The 13,587-nt window shown below is 41.8% G+C and overlaps 1 non-coding gene across 1 annotated transcript; it reads left to right on the forward strand.

The window, feature by feature from the left end:
- The first annotated feature begins 321 nt into the window (after positions 1-321).
- On the forward strand, positions 322-451 carry LOC115180648 (small Cajal body-specific RNA 14). Its single transcript, XR_003873123.1, has one exon.
- Positions 452-13,587: the final 13,136 nt, after the last annotated feature.

Here is a 13,587-nt window from a genome sequence, read left to right on the forward strand (position 1 = left end):
CTCTCCAGTCTTCTGTCAGTCTGGCTAACAAACCTCAACCCCTTAGAGTCCGCAGGGATTGGAGATGATCGTGTTGAACTATACAGAAGGACTGTTCTTCACGGTCTGTCTGAATAACTATCTGAGTGTGTGTGTGTAGAGGTCCATTATAACATGGCATCACAGGTTTTTTTTAAATAAAATGTTGAATTAAACCTGTCATCTCTTATAATTGCCTCTGACATTAGGGAGTGGCTTGGTGGACCAGTGGTTAAGACACTGCACTATATACAAAAGGGTCATTGGTTTGAATCCGGCATGGGTGGGATGTCTATAGAGATTGTGGTTGTTCTGTTAAAATTGCAGTACTGAGCAGTGTACTGTTGACCATGACACCACAGATAGTGATACTGGTGCTCACCGACAGGACCTAGCAAGTTATTGGACCCCCTGTGCGATGGTTCCATACACATCTGTACTTTTCTGTGGCTTGGTTGGTAGAGCATGGTTCGCTGTCTCTCTGGCCTAGTTTGTGAGTGCTGTTCTGGGGTTGTTCTTTAGCTGGTTCAGGCTGTGTACCAGGCCTGTGTGTGTTGATCCAGAGCAAGGCTGTTATGGTGTTTGGGAGGCTGTGTAACAGGCTTGTTTGGGAGGAATGCAGGGGCAGCAGGCAGCGGTAGGGGCATCTGGGACTGATTTGCTGAGCAGATTTGTGAGCATGCTGCGGACGGACCTACGACCCACCCAATAAGTCATCCTTCAGCATCGTGTGTGTGTGTGTGTGTACAGTGCTGTCAAAACATGTTTTGTTGAATGCATTTCATTTGGACAGGGATGTATGTCCAACTCGTATGACTGTCCATAATGAACTGACTGCATTGAAAGTTGGATTAGAGAATGGTATTTACATCTAGGACAAGTGCAACTGATAATTAAAGTGATCAATGACCGCTGACATCACCTCTGGAATATTGAGGTATGGAACAACAAAACATTGATCAAAAAGAATATTAGCAATATCAGTCCACTCTGAATCCTACAATAACATCATGAAGCCTCTAGGCTAGCGCTAATCTATCAATCATTTCTCACCAACTGACGAGATCTGACGTTAGGTTTGTTAGCGTCACAGGATCAATGTCGTCTGGTGGTCACTGAAATCCATAGATGTAGAAAACACATTTGAAAACGGGTTATGCTTCCGTCTTAGTGCCAGATTCCTACTGGGAATTTGTTGGATTAATCACTTCTTTATGAACCAGTATATTACTTGCTAGTTATCCAACAGCTTTGATTTGCCGGGTGCAAGTTGGGAAGGAAGAAAAAGGTGAATAAAAAAAAAAAAAGATCCCTAGCCATTCCAGATTTCTGGCTATGACTAGTATTGTCGAGATCAAGAATTTAGGTCTTATATCAAGAACAAACGAAATAACGAAGAACCCTAAAATCACTTCTTGAGTCTTTTTCTCGGGCCTCCATTCCTAATGGTTTCAAAATATGAAGGCTGGCAGAAAGCATTCAGGGTAGTTAGTCTGAAACCGTTTCTTCTCTCCCTAGAAAGATCCTAGTCATTTCATTATTCCGTAACTATGGCTGTGGTGCTAAGGTCAGCTGTGGTTTGTAGTAGCCTGCAATTCTAGAATAGTTATTGGGGGGAAAAAGCAGGAGCCACATAATCCAGAGTGGTTTCGGGTGAGGGACAGAAGTCACGGTACAGTATCTAGGCTAACGCAGACGCCAGCACGTGACAGGCTGTAGCCTCTTGTAAGGCAAAGTGGGCCAAACACGTGGCCCATTCTGTGTTGGGTGTCACTGTATTCATCGCCATGATTGTAATCAGACTAATTTCATCAACACTCATTGAAAATCTTTAACTGCTAATGCTATGTGTGTAGGATAAACCACTAATGAGAGAAGTCCTTTTTCTGTGATCTGCGTTTTGACCTCAGCTTGAGGGATTCTCCCATGGCGCTGTCATGCGTGTCACACATTGCGTGTTGTAAGGCCAGAAGCATGTATGGCAAGGCCTGTAACTTTTTTTTCTTCTCTCACATACTCGCATACATGCATTCACACTCACGTTGCACGCACACACACACATATTCATTATCTTTGGGATTTGATCATTAGGGGTATTTTTTACATACGATTCACAAACTCTCTGTCTTTAATCAAGCAGATTGGATCTGATTAGCCAGATGCTCATAAATCATGATTTGGATAGGCTGCTAATTTGGATTTGGCCATCTTAACGCAATACAGTCCAAGAACATTGTGTCGTTTAGCGATTGTGTTAAAAGAAATCTCATAAAAACGTTCTCCCTTTTAAGAGAAAACGATTTTAAACTATTCCCCTATGGAAGGCGGACTGTTTAACTCTCCCATAGTTTAAAACCAACTTTGAGAAAGTGGATCTATAGCTGTTTACCACTCCAAATAAACAGAGAGAATGTTTGTGGCAGGGTTAACATGGGAAACAACTCCACAGGTTTTCACTGATAGCTTGAACATATATTTTATAACTGCATCTTTCCAGGGGGCCTCAGATTATAGCTAGCTGTCCTCCAACAATGAAGAACGTGGTCTTCTGGGAGAAAATGGTGGTCTTGAATGACATCATGGATTTCCCACAATTCCCAGAGGTGGCTCTATACTGGGGATGTGAGTTGCTCTCATCACTTGGCTCATAATAAACATATAGCAAATTAGTATGTTTTTTCAGTCTTCTGAATTTGCCAATGCCTCTTATACTTCCATGTAGTGCTTTTCTTTTACTGTAAAAAGATGCATGTACAACAAACATAACCAGCTTCACCATTGCATGAAGTTGGAGATATGGATTGATGCTTGTTTGGACAGGATTTGGAAGACACATAATATAGCCTGAGTGTACAAAAACATTAGGAACACCTGCTCTTTCCATGACATAGACTGCCCAGGTGAAAGCTATGATCCCTTATTGATGTCACTTGTTAAATCCACTTCAATCAGTGCAGATGAAAGGGAGGAGACTGGTTAAAGAAGGATTTTTAAGCCTTGAGACAATTAGACATGGATTGTGTATGTGAGCCATTCAGAGGGTGAATGGGCAATACAAAAGACTTAAATGCTTTTGAACTGGGTGCCAGATGCACCGGTTTGTGTCAAGAACTGCAACGCTGTTGGTTTTTTCACACTCAACACTTTCCCGTGTGTATCAAGAATGGTCCACCACCCAAAGAACATCCAGCCAACTTGGGCAAGCATTGTCAACAATGTCCAGCATCCCTGTGGAACACCTTGTAGAGTCCATGCCCCGACAAATTGAGGCTGTTCTGAGCACACAAGGGAGTGGGGGTGGAACTCAATATTAGGAAGCTGTTCTTAATGTACAGTCAGTGTATACATCATGTATAAATATATAGTATTTGTACTGTATACGTCATGTGTATGATGCTAGCTGTACACATGCCCAGCACTTCTGATCTCTACCATAATAAGCTACATGTATATTTGACTTTGGTCTGTCCAGTCCTGCAGCTTATGACGAAAGACTTATGTGGTCCACAGACCTGGGTTCATATACTATTTGTTTTCAAATACTTTAGCTAGGCTTGATTTGAACTTGCCTTGCACAATGGAAGCAATAGAATAGTCCCAAAAGTTCAAACCCCACCTGTAAGAAAGAGACCTAGGGCCTCAGTCTTGAAGGATAGCACTGACCGACTACAAGATTCCATTTGATTATTTATTCCATATAAAAAGACAGCACAATACTGCAGCTCTTCATCGGCCCTACCTCCTGCAGCTCCTCACTGGCCCTACCTCCTGCAGCTCTTCATCGGTCCTACCTCCTGCGGCTCTGCATCGGCCCTGCCTCCTGCAGCTCTTCAACGGCCCTACCTCCTGTAGCTTGCTGTACTCCACCACCACCACTCTGTCCTGGAGAGAGAAGCTCAAACAACAAAGACAAGATGCTAGTTCATGGTAGACAATGTAGACAATATCTTTGAAACAGTACTACATATCTAGAGTTGATCAGTCTTTGTGTGTATCATTTATTGATAAGATGTTTTTAACTTTTGACCAAACAAAACAATGCTGCCAACCGGCCTTTACCGCGGCTACCGTGATTTTAGCCTGTAGGCCTAGATCTATGGAAGGTGTAATGTGAACTGTATAGTCAGTAGATGTGTGATAGGTGCTTCTCTTCCACACCACCCTGCTCATATGCGTTCCAGGCATACTCAATCAAACAGTCAAAGTATTTGAAAGAAAGCAAATACTATTTGAACCCAGGTCCGCGGTGGTCCAGTCTGTTCACCAGGCTGGTTCCCCGCTGATTATCCCCTCTCTCTCCCATCCTGTGTGGTCATTCCTATCATGACTCAGTCTGTCTGCTAGGCATTACCGTTCTCTCCGTGTGGAGTGGAGCAGATTTAGAGGTGATTACACATTGATTAATGACTTGTTGTCTTCAGTAGAATCCCACAGCCTCCCAGGAGAAATTCTGCAGAGAGTTCTTCTCTCATATGGACATTGATCACCATTGTGAGAGCTAGCCTGATCTGGTTCACACACATAACTAATCTTAAACCCCCTAGAAATAGCATTTGACCTTGTGGGGACTAACAAAATGTCCCCAGTTGGTCCCCACAAGAATAGTTAAACACCACACTGAACTGTTGGTTAATCACACTGAACCGTTGGATAATCACACTGAACTGTTGGTTAATCACACTGAACCGTTGGATAATCACACTGAACTGTTGGTTAATCACACTGAACTGTTGGTTAATCACACTGAACTGTTGGTTAATCACACTGAACCGTTGGTTAATCACACTGAACCGTTGGTTAATCACACTGAACCGTTGGTTAATCACACTGAACCGTTGGTTAATCACACTGAACCGTTGGTTAATCACACTGAACCGTTGGTTAATCACACTGAACCGTTGGTTAATCACACTGAACCGTTGGATAATCACACTGAACCGTTGGATAATCACACTGAACCGTTGGTTAATCACACTGAACCGTTGGTTAATCACACTGAACCATTGGTTGACTACACTGAACCGTTGGTGATCTGCCACTGGAGTAGTTAGAGATGGTATCACATACATATTTGGAGTATAATATGGTCTATTTGTTCCCCAAGTTATCTCATGTTTTCTCTTGGTAATTCAACCCCATCTCATTCTGTTATTTGCTATCTAAAGTTATTGAAATGTTAATTATTGACCACATTATTTACCATAATAACAGGCATTCCCCCGGCCTAGTAATCAGTGGTAGAAAAAGTACTCAATTGTCATACTTGAGTAAAAGTAATGATAACTTAATAGAAAATTACTCACGTAAAAGTGAGTCGCCCAGTAAAATACTATTTGAGTAAAAGTCTAAAAGTATTTGGTTTTAAATGTACCTACAGTGACATGTGAAAGTATTCACACCCCTTGGCATTTTTCCTATTTTGTTGCGTTATAACCTGGAATTAAAATAGATTTTTGGGGGGTTTGTATCATTTGATTTACACAACATGCCTACCACTTTGAAGGTGCAAAATATGTTTTATTGTGAAACAAACAAGAAATAAGACAAAAAAAAACACAAAACTTGAGCGTGCATAACTATTCACCTCCCCAAAGTCAATACATTGTAGAGCAACCTTTTGCAGCAATTACAGCTGCAAGTCTCTTGGGGTATGTCTCTATAAGCTTGGCACGTCTAGCCACTGAGATTTTTGCCCATTCTTCAAGGCAAAACTGCTCCAGCTCAAAACTGCTCCAGCTCCTTCAAGTTGGATGGGCTCCTCTGGTGTACAGCAATCTTTAAGACATACCACAAATTCTCAATTGGATTGAGGTCTGGGCTTTGACTAGGCCATTCCAAGACATTTAAATGTTTCCCCTTAAACCACTCGAGTGTTGCTTTAGCAGTATGCGTAAGCAGTATGCGTATGGTCATTGGTCATTGAACCTCCATCCCAGTCTCAAATCTCTGGAAGACTCAAACAGGTTTCCCTCAAGAATTTCCCTGTATTTAGCGCCATCCATCATTCCTTAAATTCTGACCAGTTTCTCAGTCCCTGCCGATGGAAAAACATCCCCACAGCATAATGCTTCCACCACCATGCTTCACTGTGGGGATGGTGTTCTCCGGGTGATGGGAGGTGTTAGGTTTGCACCAGCTCAATTTTAGTCTCATCTGACCAGAGTACCTTCTTCCATATGTTTGGGGAGTCTCCCACATGCCTTTTGGCGAACACCAAACATGTTTGCTTATTATTTTCTTTAAGCAATGGCTTTTTTCTGGCCACTCTTCCGTAAAGCCCAGCTCTGTGGAGTGTACGACTTAGTGGTCCTATGGACAGATACTCCAATCTCCGCTGTGGAGCTTTGCAGCTCCTTCAGGGTTATCTTTGGTCTTTTTGTTGCCTCTCTGATTAATGCACTCCTTGTCTGGTCCGTGAGTTTTGGTGGGCAGCCCTCACTTGGCAGGTTTGTTGTGGTGCCATATTCTTTTCATTTTTTAATAATAGATTTAATGGTGCTTCATGGGATGTTCAAAGTTTTGGATATTTTTTATAACCCAACCGTGATCTGTACTTCTCCACAACTGTGTCCCTGATCTGTTTGGAGAGCTCCTTGGTCTTCATAGTAACACTTGCTTGGTGGTGCACCTTGCTTAGTGGTGTTGCAGTCTCTGGAGCCTTTCAGAACAGGTGTACAGTTGAAGTCGGAAGTTTACATACACGTAGGTTGGAGTCATTAAAACCCGTTTTTCAACCACTCCACAAATTTGTTGTTAACCTTTCCGGCCTACAGCCAGTGAAATTGTAGGGCGCCAAATTCAAACAACAGAAATCTCATAATTAAAATTCCTCAAACATACAAGTATTATACAGCATTTTAAAGATAAACTTCTCGTTAATCCAACCACAGTGTCCGATTTCAAAAAGGCTTTACGGTGAAAGCACAACATGCGATTATGTTACGTCAGCGCCTAGCCACAAAAAACCATACAGCCATTTTCCAAAGAAGGAGAGGTGTCACAAAAGTCAGAAACGGCGTTAAAATGAATCACTAACCTTTGATCTTCATCTGGTGGCACTCCCAGGACTCCATGTTAGACAATAAATGTTTGTTTTGTTCGGTAAAGTTAATCTTTATGTCCAAATACCTCATTTGAAATTGGCGTGTTATGTTCAGAAATGCATTGTCTCAAACAAACATCCGGTGAAAATGCAGAGAGCCACATCAAATTACATAAATACTCATCATAAACATTGATATAAGATACAAGTGTTATACATACGATTAAAGATACACTTCTTGTTACTCCAGCCGCTGTGTCCGATTTCAAGAAGGCTTTACGGTGAAAGCACATCATGCGATTATGTTAGGTCAGCGCCTAGCCACAAAAACCATACAGCCATTTTCCAACCAAGGAGAGTTGTCACAAAAGTCAGAAATAGCATTAAAATTAATCACTTACCTTTGATGATCTTCATCTGATGGCACTCCCAGGTCTCCATGTTAGACAATAAATGTTTGTTTTGTTCGATAAAGTTCATCTTTATGTCCAAATACCTCCTTTTTGTTCGTGCGTTTAGTCCAGTAATCCAAATGCACAAAGCGCGGGCACAAAGTCTAGACGAAAAGTCCGAAAAGTTCCATTTGAGTTCGTAGCAACATGTCAAACAATGTTTCTAATCAATCCTTAGGGTGTTTTATCATAAATATTTAGTAATGTTTCAACCGGACAGTACTGTTATCATTAGAAAGGAAAGGGAATGGAGCTCGCTCTCACGGCCATGCGCGTGACTAAACTAAAGGCTTTCACCTGGACCATCTGCTTTGAGTGCTCTTATTCGCTCCCCTTTCACAATAGAAGCCTGAAACAACTTCTAAAGACTGTTGACATCTAGTGGAAGCCTTAGGAAGTGCAACCTGACCCCACAGACACTGGATATTCGATAGGCATTCACTTGGAAACTACAAACCGCAGAATTCCCACTTCCTGGTTGGCTTTTTCTCAGGTTTTCGCCTGCCATATGAGGTCTGTTATACTCACATTATTTTAACAGTTTTGGAAACTTTAGAGTGTTTTCTATCCAAATCTACTAATTATATGCATATTCTAGCTTCTGGGCCTGAGTAACAGGCAGTTTACTCTGGGCACGCTTTTCATCCAAACTTCCCAATGCTGCCCCCTATCCCTGAAGAGTTAACCAGCTATAGTTTTGGCAAGTCAGTTAGGACATCTACTTTGTGCATGACACAAGTAATCTTTCCAACAATTATTTACAGACAGATTATTTCACTTATAATTCCCTGTATCACAATTCCAGTGGGTCAGAAGTTTACATACACTAAGTTGGCGTTTGCCTTTAAACTGCTTGGAAAATTACAGAAAATTATGTAATGTCTTTAGAAGCTTCTGATAGGCTAATTGACATCATTTGAGTCAATTGGAGGTGTACCTGTGGATGTATTTCAAGGTCTACCTTCAAACTCAGTGCCACTTTGCTTGACATCATGGGAAAATCAAAAGAAATCAGCCAAGACCTCAGAAAAAAAATTGTAGACCTCCACAAGTCTGGTTCATCCTTGGGAGCACTTTCCAAATGCCTGAAGGTACCACGTTCATCTGTACAAACATTAGTACGCAAGTATAAACACCAACACCAACCGTCATACTGCTCAGGAAGGAGACTCGTTCTGCCTCCTAGAGATGAACGTACTTTGGTGCGAAAAGTGCAAATCAATCCCAGAACAACAGCAAAGGATCTTGTGAAGATACTGGAGGAAAACAGTACAAAAGTATCTATATCCACAGTAAAACGAGTCCTATATCGACATAACCTGAAAGGGCGCTCAGCAAGGAAGAAGCCACTGCTCCAAAACCGCCATAAAAAAGCCAGACTATGGTTTGCAACTGCATATGGGGACAAAGATCGTACTGTTTGGAGAAATGTCCTCCGGTCTGATGAAACAAAAATAAAACTGTTTGGTCATAATGACCATCGTAATGTTTGGAGGAAAAAGGGGGAGGCTTGCAAGTCAAAGAACACCATCCCAACCGTGAAGCACGGAGATGGCAGCATCATATTGTGGTGGTGCTTTGCTGCAGGAGGGAGTAGTGCACTTCAGAAAATAGATGGCATCATGAGGATGGAAAATGATGTGGGTATATTGAAGCAACATCTCAAGACATCAGTCAGGAAGTTAAACCTTGGTTGCAAATGGGTTTTCCAAATGGACAATGGCCCCAAGCATACTTCCAAAGTTGTGTCAAAATGGCTTAAGGACAACAAAGTCAAGGTACTGGAGTGGCCATCGCAAAGCCCTGACCTCAATCCTATAGAAAATTTGTGGGCAGAACTGGAAAAAGTATGTGTGAGCAAGGAGGCCTTCAGACCTGATTCAGTTACACCAGCTCTGTCAGGATGAATGTGCCAAAATTCACCCAACTTATTGTGCGAAGCTTGTGGAAGGCTACCTGAAACGTTTGACCCAAGTTAACAATTTAAAGGCAATGCTACCAATCAGTAATTGAGTATATGTAAACGTCTGACCCACTGGGAATGTGATGAAAGAAATCATTCTCTCTACTATTATTCTGACATTTCACATTCTTAAAATAAAGTGGTGATCCTAACTGACCTAAGACAGGGAATTTCTGCTAGGATTAAATGTCAGGAATTGTGAAAAACGTAATTGAAATGTGTTTGTCTAAGGTGTATGTAAACTTCCGACTTCAACTGTATATATACACTGAGATCATGTGACACTTAGATTGCACACAGGTGGACATTATTTAACTAATTATGTGACTTCTAAATGTCTTTGGTTGCACCAGATCTTATTTAGGGGCTTCATAGAAAAGGGGGGAAATTCATGTGCACGCATCACTTTTCCGTTTGTAATTTTTTTGAATTTTTTGGGGAAAAGTTTATTTTTTATTTTTCACTTCACAAAATTTGACTATTTTGTGTATGTCCATTTACATGAAATCCAAATCAAATCCATTTAAATTACAGGTTGTAATTAAACAAAATAGGAAAACGCCAAGGGGGTGAATACTTTTGCAAGGCACTGTAAGTATCAAAAGTAAATGGAACTGCTAAAAAGTAAAAGTAGAAACCATTTAAAATTCCGCATATTAAGGAAACCAGACGGCACAATTGTGTTTTTTTTTTTTTATTGACAGATAGCCAGGGGAACACTCCAACACTCAGACATAATTTACAAATGAAGCATTTGTGTTTAGTGAGTCTGCCAGATCAGAGGCAGTAGAGATGAGCAGGGATGTTCTCTTGATAAGTGTGTGACTTTGACCATTCCCCTCTCAAAATGTAACGAGTACTTTTGGGTGTCAGGGAAAAGGTATGGAGTAAAAAGTACATTATTTTCTTTAGGAATGTAGTAAAATAAAAGATGTCAAAAACGTAAATAGTAACGTACAGATACCCCCAAAAACTACTTAAGTAGTACTTCAAAGTATTTTTACTTAAGTACTATACACCACTGCTCGTAATCTTTTCATCCTTGTACTCCACATTCCTGCTCCTCGCCCCAGTCCCAGACAGTCATTGCTGCATCACAAATGGCACCCTGTTCCCTATATAGTCCACTACCTTTGACCACAGCCTATAGGGCTCTGATGTATTTAACAGGGTGCCATTTGGGACACACACACTGTCATATAACAAATTACCTGAATAAAAGGTGACTAATTGAAAATGGAGCGGTTGAAAAGCGGAGAGAATGTTCTCCCCAGCCAGAGGAGGTGCAGGCAGGCTGACTAATTGTTACATATTCAATAGCTTCTCCAAACAGCGGGTAATTTTCTATGCCCCCTATATTTTGTGGATTAACTTGAAGTTACTCACTCGCGAGTCCTATGTCCCTATGTTCAGTTCGTAGTTGAGTAAGCACATATTTCCGTGTGTATTACAAATCTTCTGGGTGTGTGTATGTGTAGATAGATAGATACATAGATACATACATACATACATACATACACACACACACACACACACACACACACACACACACACACACACACACACAGCTGATTTAATAAATGGTTGGGTCCCGAACAAGGATTTTCCCCATCAGTCAAATGACTAATACCCCATAATTCTATTTTTAAAGATGCTCGATTGACAGTAATATTTGTCATGAAGCATTGTCTTCTTACTCTTCCAACCTCAATGTTTTGATTTTCTCTTTCCTGGTATAAAGCAGTTGGCTGCATATTCTGGGGTATCAGTTCAAGTCGTTTAGTTCATTCCAGGCTCTGGCACTGCAGATCACCAAATCCCTTCTGGTCCACGGATGAGGGGTCAAAGTGATGTGTAAGCTGTGTATGTCATTAACTGGTTTAGTGGAGTCTCTTCTCCCTACTACAGCCTCTGATTCCTTCCTCTGAGTCTGTCTTCAGAATCCTTGCCCTTTTCTCCATCCGATGATGTCTGCTTCTTGTCGCTCATCCAAACAGATGATCTTCTTGTCATTTCCTGGTCATTTCCTGGTTTCTTTTAGCATGAATAACCTGTGAAATCACAAAGTGAAATCACTTTGGAGCATTTGGAGGCATTAGCTTCATTATCCTATACTTTGCCATAAAATGTTGTTGATTACTAAGGTGGCACACTGCCTGTACATTCCTGCTGACTTGGTAGTGTTGTGTTTATATCTTGGAGAGAATAGAACAACAGGAACAGGTGGAGTTGATTTGGACATGTGGGAGACATTTCCTCATCCAGCTGAGGGCCCTAGGCTTCTGGAACAGTGTTACTTACTTCTGTGTTTGTGAGAGAGTGTGTGCTCTTTTTCTCCATCAGTCTTGCTCCTCAGTTGCCTTAGGGAAATAAAGACCTTTCAGATTTTAGTATTTACATTTGTATGCCTGTGGAGTTCCAGAGAGTGATCTGAGCTATCGAACCCTGAAGTATTCGGGGGGAAGGAGGTCTTGTACACAAACACACACATTTGGGCGGCCTTTACAGGCCACAATGTCAACGGTAGACCATGTAGTCTCCTAAAATATAGATGAAAACTCTTGGTAAATAGTGTGGTCTACAGAGTACCTCAGTGTGGTCTACAGCTTATCGTGAGGTACTCTGGTACTCTGTAGACCACACTATTTACCAAGAGAGTTATCATCTGTATTTTTCATAGCTGTCTATCTTCTACCGCAAACCGATTCTGGCACTAAGTCCACACTCAATGAGCTGTATAAGGCCATAAGCAAACAGGAAAACGCTCCTAGTGGGGCGGCGCTCCTAGTGGCCGGGGACTTTAATGCATGGAAACTTAAATCCATTTTACCTCATTTCTACCAGCATGTTAAAGGTGCAACCAGAGGAGGAAAAAACTCTGGACCACCTTTACTCCTCACAGAGATGCGTACAAAGCTCTTCCTCGCCCTCCATTTGGCAAATCTGACCATAATTCTATCCTCCTGATTCCTGCTTATAAGCAAAAACTAAAGCAGGAAGCACCAGTGACTCGGTCAATAAATAAGTGGTCAGATGTCGCAGATGATAAGCTACAGGACTGTGTTGCTAGCACAGACTGGAATATGTTCCGGAATTCTTCCGATGGCATTGAGGAATATCCACATTGTGGACTACAGGAAAAGGAGGACCGAGCACGCCCCCATTCTCATTCGCGGGGCTGTAGTGGAGCAGGTTGAGCGCTTCAAGTTCCTTGGTGTCCACATCGCCAACAAACTAACATGGTCCAAACACACCAAGACAGTCTTGAAGAGGGCACAACAAAACTTATTCCCCCTCTGGAGACTAAAAAGATTTGGCATGGGTCCTCAGATCCTCCAAAAGTTCAACAGCAGCACCATCGAGAGCATCCTGACTGGTTGCATCACTGCCTGGTATGGGAACTGCTCGGCCTCCGAACGCAAGGCACTACAGAGGGTAGTGCGTACGGCCCAGTACATCACTGGGGCCAAATTATTATAATAATATGCCCCCCCCCACTTCTAAAACCAAAGGTGTGCCCCTGGCTACAGTATAGATAAACATGTACTAAAACACCTATGTTATTAGAAAGGTGTTACCTTCATTTTCAGAAGTGAAGTTAACTACTAATACTATAAAAGGCACTAGGTATCTGAGTGTTGATGTAACTCCTGTCCTTTGTCAGAACATTGTTCAGATATGGTCATTCCTTCACAGTGTCTTGAAGCATACTGGATAAATTGGCCGTAAAGGTAGAATTTAGAAATGTCAAAGGAAGAGAAGAACCAGTTTAGAGAGGTGTGCCCAACTGAAACATCAAACAACGCTGCAGAGACCGAGAGAGAGGTTCCAAAACTGGTCCTTGAAACACATGTGAGACGTGGCCCACATCCACCTCGTCTGAGAGGAAGATCTAGGGTCGCGCTCAGGAGCTTATTACAGGATGTTACAGAACGGAACAGAACCGTCAGATATATTATGGAGAATAGAAATGCATGTCCATCATGCTCCCGGGGTTTGGGGAAAAGGCAGAAGACGTATTTCTGTTCTAATTAAAAGGAAAATGGAAAATAAATGACCTATTGTATACTTTGTACAGTAGGGAATCATGGGAGCTCTATTCAAGAGGAACA

This window comes from Salmo trutta, chromosome 40, assembly GCF_901001165.1.
Source record: "Salmo trutta chromosome 40, fSalTru1.1, whole genome shotgun sequence".
Classification (NCBI taxonomy): Eukaryota; Metazoa; Chordata; class Actinopteri; order Salmoniformes; family Salmonidae; genus Salmo; species Salmo trutta.